Source organism: Thermobia domestica, chromosome 5 (assembly GCF_964235325.1).
Source record: "Thermobia domestica chromosome 5, izTheDome1.hap1.1, whole genome shotgun sequence".
Classification (NCBI taxonomy): Eukaryota; Metazoa; Arthropoda; class Insecta; order Zygentoma; family Lepismatidae; genus Thermobia; species Thermobia domestica.
Window position 1 is genome coordinate 138,550,164 of NC_137458.1, and position 7,973 is coordinate 138,558,136.

A 7,973-nucleotide genomic window follows, 5' to 3' on the forward strand; every position below is an offset into this window, starting at 1 on the left:
CTCTCTTTTTCTTTTCTTTTGAAAGATTTCTCTCCATCCTTCTTCTAACACTATTTTTTTTACTTCTTATTTCTTATTTTTATTTGTGTTACTGTTAAGAAATGAGAAGAAAACTGAGGAAATGAAACAGTTTTCGGCCAACAGAATGTAATTACTTTCAAGAGATGTGATAAGTTGAGAAGAAACCTTAGCTGAAGAATCCATCTTCCTTTCTTTCTTTGATTGTATTTTTTTTCTATGAGTTTACGTATTTTCGTATTTTCCTGAAATAGAAAAAAAAACGAAACTATTCATTAATACCGCTTAATATACGTTGTATTTTCTTGTCCTAGGGCAATCGTTTTTCTCACAGAACCTCAAATTAGGATTAAAGCAACAAAAAAAGGCTTCTTCTTTTGTGATTGTAACGACTTAAAGTATTACTCAGGTAGAATTTATAGATTTGTTAGGAGACAAATTTGCCACTAGTGAAACAATCTCTTCGCATGAAGTTAAATTTTAACCTTGTCTGTAGTTCCAGATTGTAAGTTATGTCTAACAAATGGAGAATACCATTCCAAATTTCATGATTACGGTCGCAAAGATCATAATGTCCTGGTTTAAGATAAAGGATCAATAAAGAAAACCACTGAGCCCAACCATTGTTCCTAAGAACCTATAATATCCTTTCACATCATATACCTAATAGATTGTGTAGTCCTCTACAAGGATGGTAGTCTCCGGCAGCCTAAGAAAAGAAGTTTGTTACTGCATTTATGGGACAATTATTCGCCGGAGACTAGCATCCTCGGAAAAGTTTTCAAAAAAACAAAATGTACAAACTATTGTATCAAACCCAAATGAATTTTAGGTAATTTATTTTGGTGATTTTAGGTGAAGTTTGGTAGGAGAGGAAGAGATTAGAAGGGCAAATCCACTACTTTATTCTGTACTGATTTTAGCTTAGATGGGATAATTGGAAATCTTCAGAGAAAATGTGCGACATATTACGTCAAAATAGAAACTTTTTAAACGATAATTATTGTGTAACATTTTTTTAAATCTAGGGGTGTGAGTGAATTCACATCTTTATTTCTGGAAGAGTTTAATTCTAGGCTGTGGTAATATTTCCAATGGTGTAGAGAAAATATACATTAAGTTTTGTTATAGTAGTAGTAATAATAATAGCTGTGTATTAGATGTAAATGGACCATGTGATAATTGTGTAAACTCCTAACTTAATTCGCTAAATTCAATTATTTTATTAAATTGCATTTATCAACGACAGAATCATGAATTCTTGAAAATCTAAAAGAATAAAAGCTTTGATCAAGATTGTACATTCCCAGACAGCCTCTGTAAACACATATTTGTTAATAAACTCGACTAGTTTCCTCATTACATTTCCGCATACCTTCAAGCATAGCCTGATACTTCCCGACAGGGGCGGACTGGCCCACCCTGCTACCCTGCAAATGCAGGGTGGGCCCCCCAAACAGGTGGGCCCCCTCCACCAATTTTAAAAAAAATGTGATCATTTAAATATACCAAAATCAAAAATATGGCAGGGTAACTCTCGCAAACTTGTGTTTTGCATAAAAAAAAGACGTAAAGTTAAACTTTCATGAACATACCTTATTCTTCTTCACGTTTATCGACTTGAAAAGGTTCCGTCTATGAGACAATCAGTCCCTAAAACATTGCGGGGTTTGTGATACAGCAGCTGTTAAATACGAGCACGTTAACTACTACCTTTTTAAATATAAGAAACACAGTAGATTTCAGGCTGTTAAGGTGCATTTCGCCAGCCCCCCCCCCACCTTGGAGTTTCGAAACAAAACCTATGCCAATCGTTTGTGCTACGTTTGTGCCGGAATGTACCGCAAAAATTTTAGTTTGTACCACTCCCGGTACGAAGTTATAATAGTTTTAAAGTGGGGGGGCTGGGGAAACGGCAGCCTCCAAACTTGGAATTTCGAAACAAAACCTATGGCAATCGTTTGTGCTACGTTTGTGCTGGAATGTACCGCAAAAAATTTCGTTTGTACACTTCCGGTACGAAGTTATAAGGGTTTTAAAGTGGGGGACTGGAGAAACGGCAGCCTCCAAACTTGGAATTTCGAAACAAAACTTATGGCAATCGTTTGTGCTAAGTTTGTGCCGGAATGTACCGCAAACATTTTCGTTTGTATCACTTCCGGTACGAAGTTATAAGGGTTTTAATTTGGGTGCCTGGAGAAACGGCAGCCTCCAAACTTGGAATTTCGAAACAAAACTTATGGCAATCGTTTGTGCTACGTTTGTGCTGGAATGTACCGCAAAAATTTTCGTTTGTACACTTCCGGTACGAAGTTATAAGGGTTTTAAAGTGGGGGACTGGAGAAACGGCAACCCCCTACCTTGGAATTTCGAAACAAAACTTATGCCAATCGTTTGTGCTACGTTTGTGCCGGAATATACCGCAAAAAATTTTCGTTTGTACCACTTTCGGTACGAAGTTATAAGTCATTTAAAGTGGGGGTGGGGGGGCTGGAGAGACGGTAGCCTCCAACCTTGGAATTTCGAAAGAAAACCTATGCCAATCGTTTGTGCTAAGTTTGTGCCGGAATGTACCGCAAAAATTTTCGTTTGTACCACTTCCGGTACGAAGTTATAATAGTTTTAAAGTGGGGGGCAAACTTCAGAAACATCAAATTCAATACAAATAGAGATAGAAACATTGAGTTAACGGGAATCGTTAGTGCACTTATAAGCTCTAAGCACTCACGTTAGTGCTATCATATTTTGGGATTTATTCAAGATTTTTGTGTGGGGGGGCCAACCTCAGAAATATCAAATTGTATACAAATAAAGGTAGAAACATAGTGTTAACAGCAATCATTAGTGCATCATTAGTGCACTTAAACGCACTAAGCACTAACGTTAGCGCTACTATATTTTGAGATTTATTCAAAAAATTTGGTGGGGTGGTCAACTTCAGAAATATCAAATTCTATAAAAATAGGGATAGAAACATGGGGTTAATGGCAAACGTTAGTGCATCGTTAGTGCACTTAAACGTACTAAGCACTATCGTTGGTGCTACCATATTTTGGAATTCATTCAAGATTTTCGGTGGGATGGGCAACTTCAGTAATTTCAAATTCTATACAAATAGAGATAGGAACATAGAGTTAACGGCAATCGTTAGTGCATCGTTAGTGCACTTAAAATACTAAACACTGACGTTAGTGCTACAATATTTTGGGATTTATTCAAGATTTTAGATGGGGGCCAACTTCAGAAATATCAAATTCTATACAAATAGAGGTAGAAACATGCAGTTAAAGACAATCGTTATTGCATCGTTAGTGCACTTAAATTCACTAAGCATTAAGGTTAGCATTACCATATTTTGGGATTTATTCAAGATTTCTGGTGGGACCAACTTAAGAAATATCAAATTTCATACAAACATTTAGTGCTTTCTAGAAGCACTAACGATACACTAATGAATGGCATTAATTTTTTGTTAGTGCTTGAAGTTGACGCAAGTTCACCGTGCCCTCCAAAGATATTGTACCTGTAGCACCTACACTAATGAAGTACTAACGTTAGGGGTTGGTGCACTAAGAACCACTAACAATTGCACTAGAAGATATCATTAGTGCTTTTGAATATGGCGGAAATTTGATGCAATTAAAAATTCCCAATAAATGTCTTATAGGAGTTTAGTGACATGTAATTGTCCATAACTACACTAATATTGAAGGACAAACAAAACTGTTAGTTTTCTAGAAGCACTAACGATGCACTAACGATTGCACTAGAATAGATCATTCCCAGACAACACGCACCTGTACGGCACATGTGCACTTTCCATGCATAAGCCGTACATATGCACATGTTCATTTGTGTGGATGATGCATACATACATAACCCGTGCTTAAGCCGTACATGTGAATTTGCGTGGATGAAGCACACATACAGAACCCGGGCAAACACACATGTGCATTTGCGTGGATGAAGCACACACACATAACCCGTGATTAAGTCGTGCATGTATACATGTGCACCTGCATGGATGAAACACACATTTATATAACCCGTGCTTAAGCCGTTATGTGCACATGTACATTTGCGTAGATGAAACACACCCACATAACCCGTGATTAAGTCGTGCATGTGCACATGTGCACTTGCATGGATGAAACACACATTTATATAATCCGTGCCTAAGCCGTTACATGCACATGTGCATTTGTGTGGATGCTGCACACGTACATAACCCGTGATTAAGAAGTGCACGTGCACATGTGCATTTCCATGGACGAAAAACATTATATAACACGCGCTTAAGCCGCTATATGCACGTGTGCATTTGTGTAGAATAGGCACACGTACATAACCAGTGATTAACAAGTGCATGTACACATGTGCACTTGCATGGATAAAGCACACACTTGCATAACCCGTGCTTAAGCCGTTATGTACACATGTGCATTTGCGTAGATGAAACACACGCACATAACCCGTGATTAAGAAGTGCACGTGCACATGTGCATTAGCATGGATGAAACACACATTTATATAACCCGTGCATAAGCCGTGATATGCACATGTGCATTTGCGTGGATGAAGCACACGCACATAATCCGTGACTAAGTCAGGTATGTGCACATGTGCAATTGCATGGATGAAGCACACATGTATATAACCCGTGCTTAAGCTGTTTCGTGCATATGTGCATTTGTTTAGAATAGGCACACGTACATAACCAGTGATTAACAAGTGCATGTACACATGTGCACTTGCATGGATAAAGCACACACTTACATAACCCGTGCTTAAGCCGTTATGTACACATGTGCATTTGCGTAGATGAAACACACGCACATAACCCGTGATTAAGAAGTGCACGTGCACATGTGCATTAGCATGGATGAAACACACATTTATATAACCCGTGCATAAGCCGTGATATGCACATGTGCATTTGCGTGGATGAAGCACACGCACATAATCCGTGACTAAGTCATGCATGTGCACATGTGCAATTGCATGGATGAAGCACACATGTATATAACCCGTGCTTAAGCTGTTTCGCGCATATGTGCATTTGCGTAGAATAGACACACGCGCATAACCAGTGATTAAGAAGTGCACGTGCACATGTGCACTTGCATGGATGAAGCACACATTTATATCACCCGTACCTAAGCCGCTATGTGCACATATGCATTTGCGTAGATGAAGCACACGCACATAATCCGTGATTAAGAAGTGCACGTGCACATGTGCATTAGCATGGATGAAGCACACATTTATATATATATATAACCAGTGATTAAGAAGTGCACGTGCATACCCAGACAACACGTACCTGTACGGCACATGTGCACTTTCCATGCATAAGCCGTACATATGCACATGTTCATTTGTGTGGATGATGCATACATACATAACCCGTGCTTAAGCCGTACATGTGAATTTGCGTGGATGAAGCACACATACAGAACCCGGGCAAACACACATGTGCATTTGCGTGGATGAAGCACACGCACATAACCCGTGATTAAGTCGTGCATGTATACATGTGCACCTGCATGGAGGAAACACACATTTATATAACCCGTGCTTAAGCCGTTATGTGCACATGTACATTAGCGTAGATGAAACACACCCACATAACCCGTGATTAAGTCGTGCATGTGCACATGTGCACTTGCATGGATGAAACACACATTTATATAATCCGTGCATAAGCCGTGATATGCACATGTGCATTTGTGTGGATGCTGCACACGTACATAACCCGTGATTAAGAAGTGCACGTGCACATGTGCATTTCCATGGATGAAAAACATTATATAACACGCGCTTAAGCCGCTATATGCACGTGTGCATTTGTGTAGAATAGGCACACGTACATAACCAGTGATTAACAAGTGCATGTACACATGTGCACTTGCATGGATAAAGCACACACTTACATAACCCGTGCTTAAGCCGTTATGTACACATGTGCATTTGCGTAGATGAAACACACGCACATAACCCGTGATTAAGAAGTGCACGTGCACATGTGCATTAGCATGGATGAAACACACATTTATATAACCCGTGCAGAAGCCGTGATATGCACATGTGCATTTGCGTGGATGAAGCACACGCACATAATCCGTGACTAAGTCATGTATGTGCACATGTGCAATTGCATGGATGAAGCACACATGTATATAACCCGTGCTTAAGCTGTTTCGTGCATATGTGCATTTGCGTAGAATAGACACACGCGCATAACCAGTGATTAAGAAGTGCACGTGCACATGTGCACTTGCATGGATGAAGCACACATTTATATCACCCGTACCTAAGCCGCTATGTGCACATATGCATTTGCGTAGATGAAGCACACGCACATAATCCGTGATTAAGAAGTGCACGTGCACATGTGCATTAGCATGGATGAAGCACACATTTATATATATATATAACCAGTGATTAAGAAGTGCACGTGCATATGTGCATTATCAGGAAGCACACATTTATATAAGCCGTGCTTAAGCTTTATATGCACGTGTGCATTTGCGTAGAATAGGCACACGTACATAACCAGTCATTAACAAGTGCATGTACACATGTGCACTTGCATGTATGAAGCACACATTTATATAACCCGTGCTTAAGCCGTTATATACACATGTGCATTTGCGTAGATGAAACACACGCACATATCCCGTGATTAAGAAGTGCACGTGCACATGTGCATTTGCATGGATTTAAAACGCATTTATATAAGACGTGCTTAAGCCGTTATGTGCACATGTGCATTTGCGTGGATGAAGCACACGCACATAACCCGTGATTAAGAAGTGCATGTGCACATATGCATTCGCATGGATGAAACGCACATTTATATAACCCGTGCTAAAGCCGCTATGGGCACATGTGCGTTTGCGTAGATGAAGCACACGCACATAACCCGTGATTAAGAAGTGCACGTGCACATGTGCATTAGCATGGATGTAAAACGCATTAATATAACACGTGCGTAAGCCGTTATGTGCATAAGTGCATTTGCGTGGATGAGGCACACGTACATAACCAGTGATTAAGAAGTGCATGTGCACAAGTGCATTAGCATGGATGAAGCACACATTTATATAACACTGCTTAAGCCGCTATGTGCACATGTGCGTTTGCTTAGATGAAGCACACGCACATAACCCGTGATTAAGAAGTGCATGTGCAAATATGCATTCGCATGGATGAAACGAACATTTATATAACCCGTCCTTAAGCCGTTATATGCACATGTGCATTTGTATAGATGAGGCATACGTAGATAACCCGTGATTAAGAAGTGCACGTGCACATGTGCATTATCATGGATGAAGCACAGATGTGTATATCACGTGCTTAAGCCGTTATATGCACATATGCAGTTGTGTGGATGATGCACACGCACATAACCCGTGATTGAGAAGTGCATGTGCACATGTGCATTAGCATGGATGAAACACACATTTATATAACCCGTGCATAAGCCGTGATATGCACATGTGCATTTGCGTAGATGAAGCGCACGCACATAACATGTGACTAAGTTATGTATGTGCACATGTTCACTTGCATGGATGAAGCACACATTTATATAACCCGTGTTTAAGCCGTTTCGTGCATATGTGCATTTCCGTAGAATAGGCACACGTACATAACCCGTGATTAAGAAGTGCACGTGCACATGTGCATTATCATGGATGAAGCTCAGATTTGTATATCTCGTGCTTAAGCCGTTATGTGCACATATGCAGTTGTGTGGATGATGCACACGCACATAACCCGTGATTAAGAAGTGCATGTGCACATGTGCATTAGCATGGATGAAGCACACATTTATATAACCTGTGCTTAAGCCGTTATGTACACATGTGCATTTGCGTGGATGCAGTACACATTTATATAACCCGTGCTTAAGCCGTTGTGTGCACATGTGCATTTGCACAGCTACT

At 39.9% G+C, this 7,973-nt stretch overlaps 1 protein-coding gene across 1 annotated transcript in view; it reads right to left on the reverse strand.

Moving 5' to 3' along the window:
* The window catches only part of kek2 (leucine-rich repeat, immunoglobulin-like domain-containing kekkon 2 protein), a 939,728-nt gene that overhangs the window by 425,049 nt on the left and 506,706 nt on the right, over positions 1-7,973 (reverse strand). The window lies entirely within an intron of this gene.